At 41.3% G+C, this 17,078-nt stretch overlaps 1 protein-coding gene across 1 annotated transcript in view; it reads left to right on the top strand.

Moving 5' to 3' along the window:
• Window positions 1-17,078, top strand: part of ldlrap1b (low density lipoprotein receptor adaptor protein 1b) — a 98,192-nt gene that overhangs the window by 38,022 nt on the left and 43,092 nt on the right. The gene's annotated exons all lie outside the window — the stretch shown is intronic.

The following is a 17,078-nucleotide window of genomic DNA, read 5'->3' as shown; positions in this document are numbered from 1 at the left end:
TCAAAGGCTTGCCGCTGCTCCATGTTCGTAATGTTTCTAGTGAATGAAGCGCTTCCGGCATACAGTCATGTTCAAAATAATAGCAGTGTGTTTAAAAACGTGAGTAAAGCTCAAAATCCTTATAATAGTTTTTATTTCCATGCGTTGGGAACACTGCACATTATATTCTACATCAAAACATGAAGAAAAATGTATGAATATTTTAATTACTTTACAGAAAATGAAGAAAAATGAACATTGGGCTGTTCAAAAAAAATAGCAGTGTCTGCATTTTTCATTACAAACTCAAATATTTACTGTATAAACTGAAAAAATCTTTAGGATTTAGTATTCCTGTGAATCACTAAACTAATATTTAGTTGTATAACCACGGTTTCTGAGAACTGCTTCACATCTGTGTTGCATGGAGACGACCAACTTCTGGCACCTGTGAACAGGTATTCCAGCCCAGGATGATTTGACAACATTCCACAATTCCTCTGCATTTCTTGGTTTTGCCTCAAACAGCATTTTTGATGTCACCCCACGAGTTTTCAATCGGATTAAGGTCCGGGGATTGGGCTGGCCACTCCATAACTTTAATTTTGTTGGTCTTGAACCCTGATGCTGCTCGCTTACTGGTGTGTTTGGGGTCGTTGCCTTGTTGAAACACCCATTTCAAGGGCATTTCCTCTTCAGCATAAGGCAACATGACCTCTTCAAGTATTTTGATATATGCAAACTGATCCATGATCCCTGGTATGCGATAAATAGGCCCAACACCATAGTAAGAGAAACATCCCCATATCATGATGCTTACACCACCATGCTTCACTGTCTTCAGAGTGTACTGTGGCTTGAATTCAGTGTTTGGGGGTCGTCTGACAAACTGTCTGCGGCTCTTGGACCCAGAAAGAACAATCTTACTTTCATCAGTCCACAAAATGTTTCTCCATTTCTCTTTAGGCCAGTTGATGTGTTCTTTGGCAAATTGTATCCTCTTCACCACTTTTTTTTTTTTTTAAACAGTGGGACTTTGCAGGGGCTTCTTGCCGATAGATTAGCTTCACACAGGCGTCTTCTAATTGTCACAGTACTCACAGGTAACTTCAGACCGTCTTTGATCACCCTGGAGCTGATCATTGGCTGAGTCTTTGCCATTCTGGCTATTCTTCGATCCATTCGAATGGTAGTCTTCTGTTTTCTTCCACATCTCTCTGGTTTTGCTGTCTATTTTAAAGCGTTGGAGATCATTTTAGCCGAGCAGCCCATCATTTTCTGCACTTCTTTATACGTTTTCCCCTCTCCAATCAGCGTTTTAATCAGAGCACGCTGTTCTTCTGAACAATGTCTGGAACTAGAGCCCTGCACTCCTGCGGGAGTCCCGCGGGACTCGCGGGACCCGCCGCGGGACAAATTTTGAAAGCTCATTGCGGGCGCAGGCGGGACCGGAAGTGCACATATGCGCGCGGGAGCGGGAGTGCACATATGCGGTGCGGGTGGGAGCGGTGATAAGCTGCAGTCCCGCTAACTAAAAACGTGCTTGAAATAAAATTTATAAATTATTAATTTATGTCTATTATATGTAATTTGTGCTGGATATTTTATTTGGCATTAATAAAAACATTTTAAGATGCCTAAATTTGCAGAGAAAGTCAGATTGCCAGATTGAGTGAGAAATGGCATCTTAAACTTGCCATTGATCACCCTAACGGGAAATCCTTTGATCACTCTAATGACTCACAGTTCACACCCAGCTAGCAAGAGAACCATGAGTGAATTGATTTACTTGTTGCGTTAGTCTACAACTTTAACCAGAGAGACAGGTTACACAGTGACGGTAGGCTTGACTCAATGCTATCCCAGAAATCCTTCCTGTAATATGCAAATTTGGCTGTCCAATCAGAGGCGGCCAAATTTGCATATTACAGGAAGGATTTCTGGGATAGCATTGAGTCAAGCCTACCGTCACTGTGTAACCTGTCTCTCTGATTAAAGTTGTAGACTAATGCAATCAATTCACTTCTTTTACTAGCTCTGCTTTGCAATAAAAAAAAAACATTGCTACAAAGCAAGTCCATTCACTTTTTTATGCTGATCAGAGAATTACAATGGTTTCTCATGTGATAAAAATGTGCGATTTGCGATTAAATATTTTAATCGTTTGACAGCATTAATTATTATTATTATTAGAGATACCACATGCTGAATTCAGAAACAAGGTAAACAATAACAAACGTGAGCTGGAGATATTTATGCTCAAATCCACTCAAAGTAGGGGGCGGGGCACCATCACGCTGTGTGAAGACAAGAACTTTCCTGAGAAATAACGCGGACGTCTGCATCATGCAGGATTTGCGTGCGGGAGCGGGACAAAATATGGCAGGCGGGAGCGGGACTGAAAATCATAATTTTTTTGTGGGCGGGAGCGGGACTGAAAATCATAATTCTTTGCGGGCGGGAGTGGGACTGCACAATGCGGGCGCGGGCAGGAGCGGGACTGAAATCCGACCCGCGCAGACCTCTATCTGGAACGACCCTTTTTTTTTTTTTTTTTTTTTTTGCCACCTGTTTGCCACCTGAATGACGTCACTAATTGAAGTCCACACTGCTATTATTTTGAACACGCCCCTTTCACTTAATTATTCAATTACACAGACTCAGGAGCAGGCATATCATGAATGTTGGGTCTGTTGGTTTTCTATGACTCTGCTACACCTACTGGTAAATTATTTGCCATGTAGTAACATAATTTCTACCAAAAACAATGATTGATCTGGTTAGTCATGTTGGACTGCTATTATTTTGAACACAACTGTAGATTCTGTAAACAATCTATGGCTTCCGGTCGCAGTTCTACTACGTCACTGCCTTGAACACGCCTCTACCCAGGGCCGTTGGAGATGCTCAAAGTTGATTGGCTCCCGATTTTTCGGGAGCTTGGAAGAGCTGGAGATAGCTTGCCTTGCCAGACTAAGTTCGCAACAGCCCCCCGTGTTGCGTCACACTTCGGATGGGCGGGCCCAGGCTAATCCTGAGCCATCTGTAGGAATTACTTTCTTTTTTTTTTTTAAGTTACCCTGTGTCCAAAATCGCTCCCGATTCACTATATAGGGCACTATATAGTGAGGACGGCATTTTGTAGTGCTGTCCAAAACGATAGTGAGGATGGATTGCACCCTATATAGTGCACTCAAAGTATCCCAGAACGCATCACGAAAAGTAGTGTACAACCAGTGGTCACTAAGGGGTCATCCATAATTTTCATCATTATTATGAGTCTACAAAGAGTAGACTTTTGAGCAACCCCCCCTCCCCGCCAAAAAAGTGTACATTAGCGGACAAAAAAAATGATGGATCTACGTGGAATAGGAATTCAAAATCAAACCATGTCTTGTGTTACTTTTTATTAAAATCGGATGGCAGGACAATACAAAGATTCACAAGAGAAGAAAAGAAGACACAAGACGGGTCTAGAAGTTTTCATAGAAAGCAGGCGATTCATTTTTGAAAATTAGGGACTGTCTTTTTAAGGGGAGCTGTTGCCTTTTGGCTCCTCCTCTGCCACTTCTCAGATGAATGCAGGAAACAATAAACGTTTAAAAACTGCTCGTACTTGTTTGAAGGAGTCTTGTGAATAGCGGTATTTCTGCTATTCACAAATTTGTAAATGCGGTCAAAATCTGGGTCAGCCATTATTGTTGTATTGAGGAAAGAAAGCATGTAGAGCTTGCTGGCAACACCGATGTGGCACGGAATTTTTAACATGGCGGCCGCCGATTCACACATTGACAGATCATTTTTTCATTTTTAAAAAGTGTACGCCTGGTCATTAACACCCCCCCCCGCATACGGTTTATATGCTTGTGATAATGATAAATTATGGATGACCCCTAACCAAGCAGTATATCCCATCGTGCATTGTGGTCACACTGAAAGAAATCAAATTAAGAATCTCAAATTGATTTAATAAAAGGCAGCGGCAAAGAAAGAAAGAGAAAGTATTCAGCCTTGATTTAAAAGAACTGAAAGATGCCGGTACTTTGTATTGATTAATGTGGGAAATGCGCTCTATAATATGGATTTATCACAAAAACGCATGCATGTGTTTTATTATTTAGCGGACTGATCTGGCACGTTTTAATTGTGCGACAGTAATGACGTAAATACCGGCGCGACGGACTAGTGTCCGAAAGCTTGCTTATTTATTTAAATTTTTTTAACCAATGAGCTCACTATATAGTCCTCTATATAGTAATTCCCTCTGTAGGGAGTAGCGAATGAGTGAGCGATTTCGGACACAGGGTTGGATAAAAATGTGTCGTCTTTGTGACACAACCTCATTCATTCAAATGTATTTTTAAGGTTAGGATTAGAAGTCCTTAACCCTCGTACTGCGCAGGATCATGGAAATGCCTGACAGAAATAGTAATACAAGACCGCGTGTGTGTGTGTGTGTGTGTGTGTGTGTGTGTGTGTGTGTGTGTGTGAGAGAGAGATGGATCAAGTTGTGCCGAGCTGAAAGTAGCATTGTGTGCGGAGCGGGTGGAAGATGGAGATATGCAGGTGGGCTGGCGGCCACACACAATGCCCCATTCACCATCTGCCATCGTTCCTGAGCTAGGCCTCGTTCTCGTCTGTCAGCCGCTCTCTCGGTTTCCCCGTGTCGCTTGTTAGCTATTTCTTGCGAGCACAGATAAGACGTTCGGCCCTTCTCCTCTTTCTGTGCTCATGGACCTTGCATGTGGGTTTGGGAGAAGTCGAGTTTCACTTCCCGAATCCATGGCTTTTTTTTTTTAAGCAGTCTGATTTCATCGAATATGGGATGGATATTCCGTCCTCCCTCCCTTCCTCCCTCCCTCCCTCCCTCTTAAGATAAAAAGGGTCTCAGATAGAGGATGAAGTGTGTGTGGGGTTGTTTGTTTGTTTTGTTTGTTTGTTTGTTTGTTTGTTTGTTTATTGCAATCTTGATCTCCATTTTTATTAAGTTTTGGATCTGGGTAAAAATATGGAATCAATTTTGTGCCAAAATGTTAATACAATACTTTTGAAATATCAAATAAAAACGACAAATCAAAATCCAAAAAAACTTTAAAAAAAAAAAAAAGTCAATTTTTTTAGACTGGCAAACAAATTATTCGTGTAATCGTGCAAAATATCAGTCTATTACTCTTCAGAAACCTTTTATTTTTGTTCCGCGTCTTTCTCAGTTTTGTTTGACGTAATTTATTTTGGTTGCGATTCCAGCTTTCTCGTTTGCGCTCCCTGACTTTTTGCTTGCAGTTTTGGCACAAACTTCACGTGTGGGTGGGCTGTCCAGGAATGCATTCCCATTGGCTAACTTGTGTTTGACTGACAGCTACGCTCAATTAATTCAACAAAGTATAAATTCAATATCATAGTCGCCACTGAAGTCCACTCGATCCTTGTTTACCGTCAATGGATCGGTCACTCGTCAAACAGTCCGCCAGAATCCGAGTAGGGAATGGCTGAGCGTAGCTGTCAGTCAAGCACAAGTTACCCAATGGGAATGCATTCCTGGACAGCCCACACACATGTGAAGTTTGTGCCAAAACTGCAAGCAAAAAGTCAGGGAGCGCAAATGGGAAAGCTGGAATCGCAACCAAAATAAATTACGTCAAACAAAACCGAGAAAGATGCGGAACAAAAATAAAAGGTTTCTGAAGAGTAATAGACTGATATTTTGCACGATTACATGAATAATTTGTTTGCCAGTCTAAAAAAAATTGACTTTTTTTTTGTTGTATTTTGATTTGTTGTTTTTGTTTGATATTTCAAAAGTATTGTATGAACATTTTGGCACAAAATTGATTCCGTATAAAAGCTGCAGCAGTGCAGTACATGACTCACGCTTGATGACTCCTCCACGCTCTGTTTCACTAAAACTCATGACCTCCATTACACACACTCCTCGTGTGCTTGTCCAGTGGTGGATATGATAAGTGTTGCGTTATTGTATTCTCATCATCCTGTGCTAATTTTATTTGGGACGGAGTGTGAAATGCAGTTTGTGAGTTGACGTTATATTTTCTGTCTTTTGGGATTTGAGGAAAACACCTGCTCCCTTCCACCTACTCTCTGTGTGTGTGTGTGTGTGTGTGTGTGTGTGTGTGTGTGTGTGTGTGTGTGTGTGTGAGAGAGAGATCATCTGACCTGTTGACTGATGCACACCCACAGAGATAAAAAATGAAATGTTACTTGGAGCGGCAGGAAGCTTGGGCTGTTGTTTGGCCTTCTTGATTTTGCTGCGATTCTTCTTGCGCAGATCAGTGACTCAAAAGAACATCGTGTCCACCAGCACGACCTCAGTTACATATGAAAGCACTCCACCCTGTAGACACACACGGGGAGGGAGGGAGGGAGGGAGGGAGGGTGCGAGCGAGCAATGCTTTCATTTCCCCACCTCATCCCACAGGAGAGACTTTGATATACGAGGACGAGTCTTGGGTAAAGGACGCGGCTAAATCCTGCCACTTATCTCCGTTCTCTTTCTTAGCGTCCAGTCAGTGTTTGATCTTAACGCTTAAACGAATGAACGATTTCGACTGAATTAGTGTATATCAGTCAAAGCTGAATTGAGAGAGAATTTTCTGAATTTGAATTATCTGAAAAAGTCCAGGAATTCTTTTTGGTACAATTTGCTAATAAGCACGCATCGACTTTGACGAAGTGAAGACTTGTGGGTCTCTGATCAAGACTTCTAACCTCTGCGAATAACCTTCACGTGCTTGTACTTATGGGTTTTGTGCAAATTTTAAGTTTTTACTTTTGAATCAATGTCCAAAAGCGCTGGTTCATCAATAAACACAATATTGTGATCTTGTGTCATATTTTTCTGCACAAATTATGCAGCTCTTTTCTACTTTGAGATGTGATCATGTTATATTTTAGGTTTCCTGAAGCCTGGCGCACGCGAGCGATGCAACTTTTTGGCGCAAGCAAAAAATTGCTTTGTGTGCGGATATTTGCGACGGCAATTTTTTTTTTCTTGCTTGTGACAGATCGCAGGTATCAAACGTGCTTGATATTCTGCGACAAAAAATCGCCAGTCACTGACTTGTTGCAGAGATATCGCCACGTGTGTGTCTTCGCAATAATGAAGCAATCACCTCCAAAGGCTAAGCCCGTGAAGTAGTCATGTGACTTGCATCCCTCTGCCCAGATCGCCCACTGGTCGCAGATAGCGCGCACACGCAGCTACCCGAGAGGGGAAACATGCATCCGAAAATCGCAATACGCTTGTGACGAGAAGTCGCCCGTGTGCGCCGGGCTTAAGACACAGCAAACCAAAGCATGAATGTTTTTAAGACTGATAAATACCAATAAGCTGTTTGTTTTTAGTTTTTTTTTTTTTTTTTTTTCCCTCCACAGAGCTGGGTTGTTCATGTGTCCTTGCTTTTCAAGGGGTCAAAAATAATGGTTTCTGAGGGGGGAAAAAATATCATATTTTCAGATTTGTCGCAATTATCTACTATTCATGCGCCTACTGAGAGGAAAGAAAGAAGCTTTTTATTAAACCCAAAACAACCTACTTTCCAACTGACATTTGGAAAACTACTTCCAGCAGACGTAGTTTTGAAAACGTGCAGCAGGTGAAGGTGTGTTTGGAGGTCAGCGGCTGTGACTCCGACTCCTCCGCTCATGTGTTCTGGAGTTAAGCAATCGACTGTGGTTTAGCCCTGTGGGCTTGCGACATCCCTCAAAGAGTAACACCTTGTTTCACAACACATGCATGTCTGAAAAAGAAAAATATTAACTTTACAGGGGTTGAAATTTAACTTTGTAGCTCTGCCACCACTGTGGTGAGGTTTTTTTTGTTGTTTTGTTTTGTTTTTCCCCAAATTAGTCATTTTCACGGTCGTTCAAATTCGTCGATTCAGCTATTAATTGGATTTATTCCAATTAATTGTGTGTGTGTGTGTGTGTGTGTGTGTGTGTGTGTGTGTGTGTGTGTGTGTGCAGTTTTCAGTCCTGCTGAATAAAAGTTCTCAATCTGCAGCAAATAATTTTCCTCTTCATATGATTTTTTGCATCATGTCTGTTTTCACTGTTCTTTAAAGGAGCAGTTTATAATCGGAATATTGACTGATATCGACTTCCCCTTCACCCCAACCGTCTGTTGAAACACCATGCCTCATGAGTTGCCCTTTTTTTTTTTTTTTTTAATTTAAGTATCTCTCTTCTAGCTGTGGGTGGAGTTTATTTCTGGGCCTGAAAATTCTGAAATGAACACAAACAAAATGAGAGTGGGAGCTGTTACTAGGTGATGTTTTAAATCTTGGTCCTTTTTAAGGGATCTTCGTAATAACAAGAAGGTTAATGTTCATGGGTGAACTTTGTCATTGGTTTGAAATTGTTTCACGGTTAAGTGTGCAAAGATTAAAAGGCCGAATGGTTGTAATACTTTCATCTCCTCTCATTATCTCTAGCCGCTTTATCCTGTTCTACAGGGTCGCAGGCGAGCTGGAGCCTATCCCAGCTGACTACGGGTGAAAGGCGGGGTACACCCTGGACAAGTCACCAGGTCATCACAGGGCTGACACATAGACACAGACAACCATTCACACTCACATTCACACCTACGGTCAATTTAGAGTCACCAGTTAACCTAACCTGCATGTCTTTGGACTGTGGGGGAAACCGGAGCACCCGGAGGAAACCCACGCGGACACGGGGAGAACATGCAAACTCCGCACAGAAAGGCCCTCGCCGGCCACGGGGCTCGAACCCGGACCTTCTTGCCGTGAGGCGACGGCGCTAACTACTACACCACCGTGCCGCCCGGTTGTAATAGTAAAAGGTTAAAATCTTAACCTTTAAATATTATTTAAAGTGTTAAAACCTTCCTATGATCTTGCAGATGGTTGCTGTGCCAGTTGGTTTCTAGGGTGTTTCCAGTAGGTTGCGAGGTGGTTGCTATGCTGTGCCAGTTTGCTGCTAGGGTGTTACTAGGTGGTTGCTATGCCATTCCAGTTGGTTTCTAGGGTGTTTCCAGTTGGTTGCTATGCCATGTCAGTTGGTTTCCAGGGTTTGTTCAGTTTGTTGCTAGGTGGTTGCTATGCCATGCCAGTTGGTTTCTAGGGTGTTGCTAGGTGGTTGCTATGCTGTGCCAGTTGGTTTCTAGGGTGTTGCTAGGTGGTTGCTATGCTGTGCCAGTTTGTTGCTAGGTGGTTGCTAGGCCATGCCAGTTTGTTGCTAGGGTGTTGTGAGGTTGTTGCTAGGCTGTGCCAGTTGGTTTCTAGGGTGTTGCTAGGTGGTTGTGATTTATATTCCAGGTTTCATGTGTGTGTAGCACCTGAGATTTGGTCAGCACGCCCTTCTGACTAAAACTAAAAGCACCCTGTGTCTTACTGATGGGAAAAATAATAAATGGTGGAGTGTTGCTATGTAGCAACTGTAATGCCAATCTTTCCCCACAGCAGCATCCGATACCTGCATGTCTGTCTGTGCTGAATGTTGAGGCCCAAATTTTCAAATGTAGTAGTGATGATAATATAAAACAGTGTTTAACCACTGGGCCGTGGCTCATTTGTGGGCTGTGAAGCGCTCTCTCGTGGGCTGTGAAGTTTTTTTTCAAGTTTGAAGCCAAATACTAAATAATTCAGGATGTTGTAGGGTCCCAAATCTGGTAGCTGGTGTTTGCCATATACGTCCTTTTTTCAAGTGAAATAAATACATTTGTGGGTAAATTAAGAAGAGCAAGCCTTTATTTTGTCACATTTAACCTGCGCACATGTGCACGCGAACACAGAGAGAGCGGGCTGAATAAATAAATCTGTTTGTGGGTAAATTATATGGATCTGTGATGCCTGCTGGAAGAGAAGAACAGGGACGATTGAGAATCAAGCGGCTGTGGATTGTTTACACCCGATACTTAAAATGTATAGCGTCCTGGCAACCATTGCAAAGATGTGTACACACAGCCCAGAAATTCCTCCTTACCCGGGCAAAAACGATACAGGATTTATCTTGTAGTGTCCTGATCCCCAGATCTTTAACCCAGCCACATACAAAAAGTTGTAGGCCCTTGTGCTCTTCCAGGTTTTCATCTGTGTGTCCGTGTAGAACGATGTCTGCAGCACCAGGTAGTTCGATATGTCGGGGAACTCAACGGATGGATAATTTTCCAGCAGTACAAGATGGCGGCCTGACTATATACTCCACTATGCAGTGAGCAGGGAGTGATTTGGGACACATTCGGGACAGTGGGACATCATTTGCACCAAAACTGATTTGTGACCTTGACCGGATGACCGTTAAAATGTTGGAGGTTCTATTTGAGATCAGTGCCCATCTATCCTGAAAGTTTAATGAAGATTGGTCCAGCCATTTTCCCGTAATGTTGCTAACAAAAAAACCCAAAGAAACCCGACCGAAAACAATACCTCGCCCCCTGGTGGACTCTGTCCTGGGCGAGGTGGTAATAAAAAAAAAAAACATCAAATACACCAGTTTTGTGAGGATATGCAAAAAACAAAAAGCAGGACTAGTTTGAAAAAGAAGTTTCGTATATTCTGCAAACCATCGTCATAAGTGGGTGGGGTTAACTTGGTAGAGGGAAGGGAAGAATTTTCATAAATTGTTCTTTGAGTTATGGGAAGTTCATCATATTGCAAAAACTTGTATGCCGACACTAACTTTATGTTGAGTTAGAGAAGTATGTGAAATAATAATAATAAGTAGTAGTAGTAGTAGTAGTAGTCGTCTGTGCTCACTCTAGGACCCAAATTGTTTTAGCGAAAAGTGCTAAAGACTCAAATTTTTCTTTAGCAATTTGCAATTTCGCTTAGCAAGAAATGCTAAAAGAACAATTTTCTTTTTAGCAAAGTAATTTTTTTTAGCAAGATATGTTTATATTTCTAAATGTTTCTTGCACTGACATAATATTGAAAAATGAATTATTGTAGTTTGTTGGTGTTTCAATAGTGTTTGCAAGCTTGTTTCCTGCCTTTGTCTTTCCATGTTCTTGATTTATGTTCATAGCATGCTTATTTATTCTTGAGTCCTCTTATTTTGATCATTTCATCAACTGTATATATGTAATGAAATTGTGTGTTTAATTTAACCTGCTTAATCTGGTTTACGGAGTCCATATTTTTCATTATAATTATATCTAACATCTGGTGTGATGGGCGGCACGGTGGTGTAGTGGTTAGCGCTGTCGCCTCACAGCAAGAAGGTCCGGGTTCGAGCCCCGTGGCCGGCGAGGGCCTTTCTGTGTGGAGTTTGCATGTTCTCCCCGTATCCGCGTGGGTTTCCTCCGGGTGCTCCGGTTTCCCCCACAGTCCAAAAACATGCAGGTTAGGTTAACTGGTGACTCTAAATTGACCGTAGGTGTGAATGTGAGTGTGAATGGTTGTCTGTGTCTATGTGTCAGCCCTGTGATGACCTGGCGACTTGTCCAGGGTGTACCCCGCCTTTCGCCCGTAGTCAGCTGGGATAGGCTCCAGCTTGCCTGTGACCCTGTAGAAGGATAAAGCGGCTAGAGATAATGAGATGAGATCTGGTGTGATGTGCTTTGCATTCTTTGCTATCTATGCACCTTTTAGCCCTTAGTCACCCTCTGTAGTATGCTGACTGGCCTGTGTGTGTGCGTGTGTGTGTGTATAGAGGATGTGCAGTCACGTGACCCGTCCATGTTTACTCCGCCATATTGGATGGCTTCAGGATTGTTTACCTTGCGCGAGCGTAATGGATCCGGGGAGTAATCCCCAAGAAAATTCAGAAAATACCCCATCTACATCACGCGATTACTTGTCTAAGTTTGTTCAGCATCTTGAAGGTGACGTGAGGCAGCGTTACGTGGAAAAGTGTTCCAGGTTGGGGATTGCAGATCCGTACAACTTGCCGCAATCCTTGTTCAGGGAAATTCGGAGCTGCGGCGCCGGCGATTTGCCCGATCTGGCCTACCACGACATTTACAATTTTCTCGTTAATCGTGAATCGTGTTACACTGGCAAAGCCCTCAAAGCTTACACGAGCCTGGAAGCTTATAAATATTTTGTTGTGGGATGGATATCTCAACTATACCTCTGGAAGGTTCCGAAGAAGAATGTCTACTTGATAACCTCACGGGTAAGTGGCATTAAGACGTTTATCATAGAGACTATGCAGGACGTTTTATCTTATGTTGCTTATTTAGTAATTTTAATACAGAATTTACTTTGATGAAATTATTCAGACACTCCAACGCCCCCCCCCCCCCCCCCCCCCCCAAAAAAAAAATCGGATCTGCGCGATTCAGCCGTGAAAAAGGCGGCATCCGCCGTTTGCATCCCTGTTTAAACTCCTAGGTTAACTGACTTTAACCAGCTAATGAGGCTCGGTGGTCGGTCAAGATTTTTTTTTTTAGTTTTCGCCATCCCTACTATGGATTGGCCTTTCAAAGGCATATATGAGCCAAAAAGATAAAACATTGTCTTAGACTAGGCCAGGGTAGTAGGGCTAGGCATAGCCATTTTAAACGTTAGAGACTGTCTAGTTTCTAAGTATGCAGTTATCATTCAATCCGAAAATCAACTTAACAGATGTACAGTGGTGCTTGAAAGTTTGTGAACCCTTTAGAATTTTCTAGATTTCTGCATAAATATGAACTAAAATATCATCAGATTTTCACACAAGTCCTAAAAGTAGATAAAGAGAACCCAGTTAAACAAATGAGACAAAAATATTATACTTGGTCATTTATTTATTAAGGAAAATGATCCAATATTACATATCTGTGAGCGGCAAAAGTATGTGAACCTCTAGGATTAGCAGTTAATTTGAAGGTGAAATTCGAATCAGGTGTTTTCAATCAATGGGATGACAATCAGGTGTGAGTGGGCACCCTGTTTTATTTAAAGAACAGGGATCTATCAAAGTCTGATCTTCACAACACACGTTTGTGGAAGTGTATCATGGCAAGAACAAAGGAGATTTCTGAGGACCTCAGAAAAAGCGTTGTTGATGCTCATCAGGCTGGAAAAGGTTACAAAACCATCTCTAAAGAGTTTGGACTCCACCAATCCACAGTCAGACAGATTGTGTACAAATGGAGGAAATTCAACACCATTGTTACCCTCCCCAGGGGTGGTCAACCAACAAAGATCACTCCAAGAGCAAGGCGTGCAATAGTCAGCGAGGTCACAAAAGACCCCAGCGTAAATTGTAAGCAACTGAAGGCCTCTCTCACACTGGCTAATGTTAATGTTCATGAGTCCATCATCAGGAGAACACTGAACAACAATGGTGTGCATGGCAGGATTGCAAGGAGAAAGCCACTGCTCTCCAAAAAGAACATTGCTGCTCATCTGCAGTCTGCTAAAGATCACGCGGACAAGCCAGAAGGCTATTGGAAAAAGGTTTTGTGGACGATGAGACCAAAATAGAACTTTTTGGTTTAAATGAGAAGCGTTATGTTTGGAGAAAGGAAAACACTGCATTCCAGCATAAGAACCTTATCCCATCTGTGAAACATGATGGTGGTAGTATCATGGTTTGGGCCTGTTTTGCTGCATCTGGGCCAGGACGGCTTGCCATCATTGATGGAACAATGAATTCTGAATGATACCAGCGAATTCTAAAGGAAAATGTCAGGACATCTGTCCATGAACTGAATCTCAAGAGAAGGTGGGTCATGCAGTAAGACAACGACCCTAAGCACACAAGTCGTTCTACCAAAGAATGTTTAAAGAAGAATAAAGTGAATGTTTTGGAATGGCCAAGTCAAAGTCCTGACCTTAATCCAATCGAAATGTTGTGGAAGGACTTGAAGCGAGCAGTTCATGTGAGGAAACCCACCAACATCCCAGAGTTGAAGCTGTTCTGTACGGAGGAATGGGCTAAAATTCCTCCAAGCCGGTGTGCAGGACTGATCAACAGTTACCGGAAACGTTTAGTTGCAGTTATTTCTGCACAAAGGGGGTCACACCAGATACTGAAAGCAAAGGCTCACATACTTTTGCCACTCACAGATATGTAATATTGGATCATTTTCCTCAATAAATAAATGACCAAGTACAATATTTTTGTCTCATTTGTTTAACTGGGTTCTCTTTATCTACTTTTAGGCCTTGTGTAAAAAATCTAAAGATGCTTTAGGTCATATTTATGCAGAAATCTAGAAAATTCTAAAGGGTTCACAAACTTTAAAGCACCACTGTACTAGGAGTATTGAATTAGAAGATTACACCTACCTGATATGAAGTGTTCACTACAAATTCGGCTGGTAGAACTGGGGTACCAGTTTTCTCTTCGCACAGCGGACACCTATTTTGCACGTCTCTCCTTGTCTGTGGGGAATCTATAAAATGACGGGCCCTCCTTTTGGCCCTGTCTATTGGTACAACCAAATGCTGAGCAAGATATAACCATTCTCGAAAGATCTACTCCCACACCCTTGATAATTAGAACAGGTTCGTCTAAGTTCTATGCGCGACCTTGCCATCCAAAATGGCGGATAAACCAATATCACGTGACGTCACGTGCACGCTCTCTATAATTGGGATCCGTGTGTGTGTTTAGGGGGAGGGGGGTGTCTTTATGGGTAGGATGAAGGGAGCTCAGGGAGTTAAAATCAATGGTTGTTTCTTATAAATTAATCTCATAACCCAAATATAATGATATTCACCATTAATTTCTCAAACGAAACACTTGCAGTCAAAACTTTGAACCATGTGCGTCAAAACGCTCTGAAAACAAGGTACACTTGGTCGATATATCCTGGTTCATCTGTGAGTTCTTCCAAAGTCCTGTCAGGGTTGATATTATGTAGAAAATACGTCTTTAGAATGGTTATATCGTGTTTTTACCCCTAACTGAGAAAGCTAACAGAATATTCTGATATGTTCTCACTTTTTAGATAAGTTTTTGTCATACGTAAAGTCGGATAATTTATTTTAAACACACCTCGCTATAATCTTGTTCACTAATGAGCGAGAATTGCCGACATTATCAGCGCAACTCGGAAATTGATCATTTTATATGTAAGGTCCGATGCTATTGGAAGACGTAATTTGCGGTCAACCAATAAGAAGCTTCGAAACTTGGGGGCGTTGGTTATAAATCAAAACATCGAAGATGGACACGGAAGGTACTGTTTATCTTGAGAAATCGCAATTGGCAGATTCTACCATAACAGAGGCCAGTTAAGTCCCATCTCCTTAAATTGCTGAATTGATTATTTTGATCCTTCTATTAAGTTTTTCTAGTAGCATTTGGGGTCTTGGACATTCACAGTAAATTTTAGGACAGTAGTCCTGGTAACTAATTAATAAAAGCCTGACATGACAGACATGCTAAATGACAATAGAAACACATCGGTTTCGATCATCAAAATCTGACAGACAAACTAACGTCCACCATCATATTCTGACAGACACTCTAGATGACAATAGCAACAAAACTGTTTCTTACATTATTAATCTGACAAATTTAGTAATATTAAATACCTCATCACTAGAACCAAATAATAAAATAAAATATTGAAATAAAAAAGATAAATTTTATTTTCAAAATTGAAATATCAACAATAATTGTCAGAACAGTGACGATAGACACGACTGTGTCACTTTCGTGGGGAAATAACACATTGAAACGGCCTGTCGGCTGAAAGGGTCGCAAGCGGCTCTGATTTATCTCAACTTACGATAGTTTTCCTCCAGAAAAATTTAAATATGAATGCACAAATATATTCTCAATGTTTCTATCATCAAAAATTTCTATCGTCAGGATAGCTGACTGAAAATCTTACCTTGATTTATTTGATGAAATCTAGCTGTCAGAACTCCAAGTCTTGCCCGGAAGTAAATGTCTGCTGTCACAAAAATCATGCGCAGTAGAATTTCCTCTTTGCGTCAGTCAACATGTGCGTGGTGAGGGCTTGAATTCTTCTATCGTCAGGTGCATTTGACTGACAGACTGACGATAGCATTTTTTAAAAATAACTGTGGGCTTCTCTCGTGAACGAAATAGTTTTTTCGCTGTTGATCTATTTCAACTCTATCTGTTGACACCCAAAAATTATAAAGCCTGCTTCCACACGATAACTACCAAAGATCCATAATGGCCGAGTCTATCGTCAGGTCATCTGACAGAAATTCACTGACGATAGCAACAGGGATAATGAAAGGGATTTTTAAAATGCGAGTTATGTCTGTCAGATATGTCAAAGAAATAGAACTTTATTCTTTAAAAATCTTTTATTGATATACTCAGTGTATTTTTAAATGACGTGCTGTTTTAGAAGACCAAATACCATATTTTCAATCTTGAAAATATTACCTTACTGAAAAAAGGACAAGAAAAATTTCTGATTTTGTGGGCAAGTGGTTAATGTGCCATTCCACCATTGGATGTATTCTTTGGCATAAAATGCAATATATTTTGACAACATATATAAATGGTATCACTAGATAGAGAAATCTTTTAGCTTCAAAATGATATATCAAACATAATTTTTTGACAACGACAAGTATATTAATTTTGCGACCAAAGTCACCTACCCTTTTAATTTCCGCGCGTGATGTCATCGGCAGGTTCCCCTTCTTGTGTACCGTGTGACGTGGCACATATCAGCAATGGCGGATAGAACGCGATAAAAATAATACCAATAAATCTAGCTAATGCCAATAAATCTAGCTAACTGAAAGATTAACTGAATTTTTCTCAATTCTTTTGGCCCCCATATACGAGGAGAAATGACTCTCTCACTTTGGGGGTTTCCTGGTCTAAAAGTAGACCGACACGTGGTACACAAGAAGGGGAACCTGCCAATGACATCACGTTTCACTACCGCGCGGAAATTAAAAGGGTAGGTGACTTTGGTCGCAAAATTAATATACTTGTCGTTGTCAAAAAATTATGTTTGATATATCATTTTGAAGCTAAAAGATTTCTCTGTCTAGTCATGTTGTCATAAAATATATTGTATTTTATGCCAAAGAATACATCCAATGGTGGAATGGCACTTTAATGGATCCAGTTACGGTAGAATCTGCCAATTGTTTGATGGATTTTTGCTGAAACTTTAAATGACTTTCACATAAAATGCGAATACGGATGATTTTCTTTTCGCAAATTGGAATAAAACTTCGCAA

This window comes from Neoarius graeffei, chromosome 7 (assembly GCF_027579695.1).
Source record: "Neoarius graeffei isolate fNeoGra1 chromosome 7, fNeoGra1.pri, whole genome shotgun sequence".
Taxonomy (NCBI): domain Eukaryota; kingdom Metazoa; phylum Chordata; class Actinopteri; order Siluriformes; family Ariidae; genus Neoarius; species Neoarius graeffei.
Note: the sequence above shows the minus strand (reverse complement) of the source record. Positions and strands in the feature narration are given on the sequence as shown.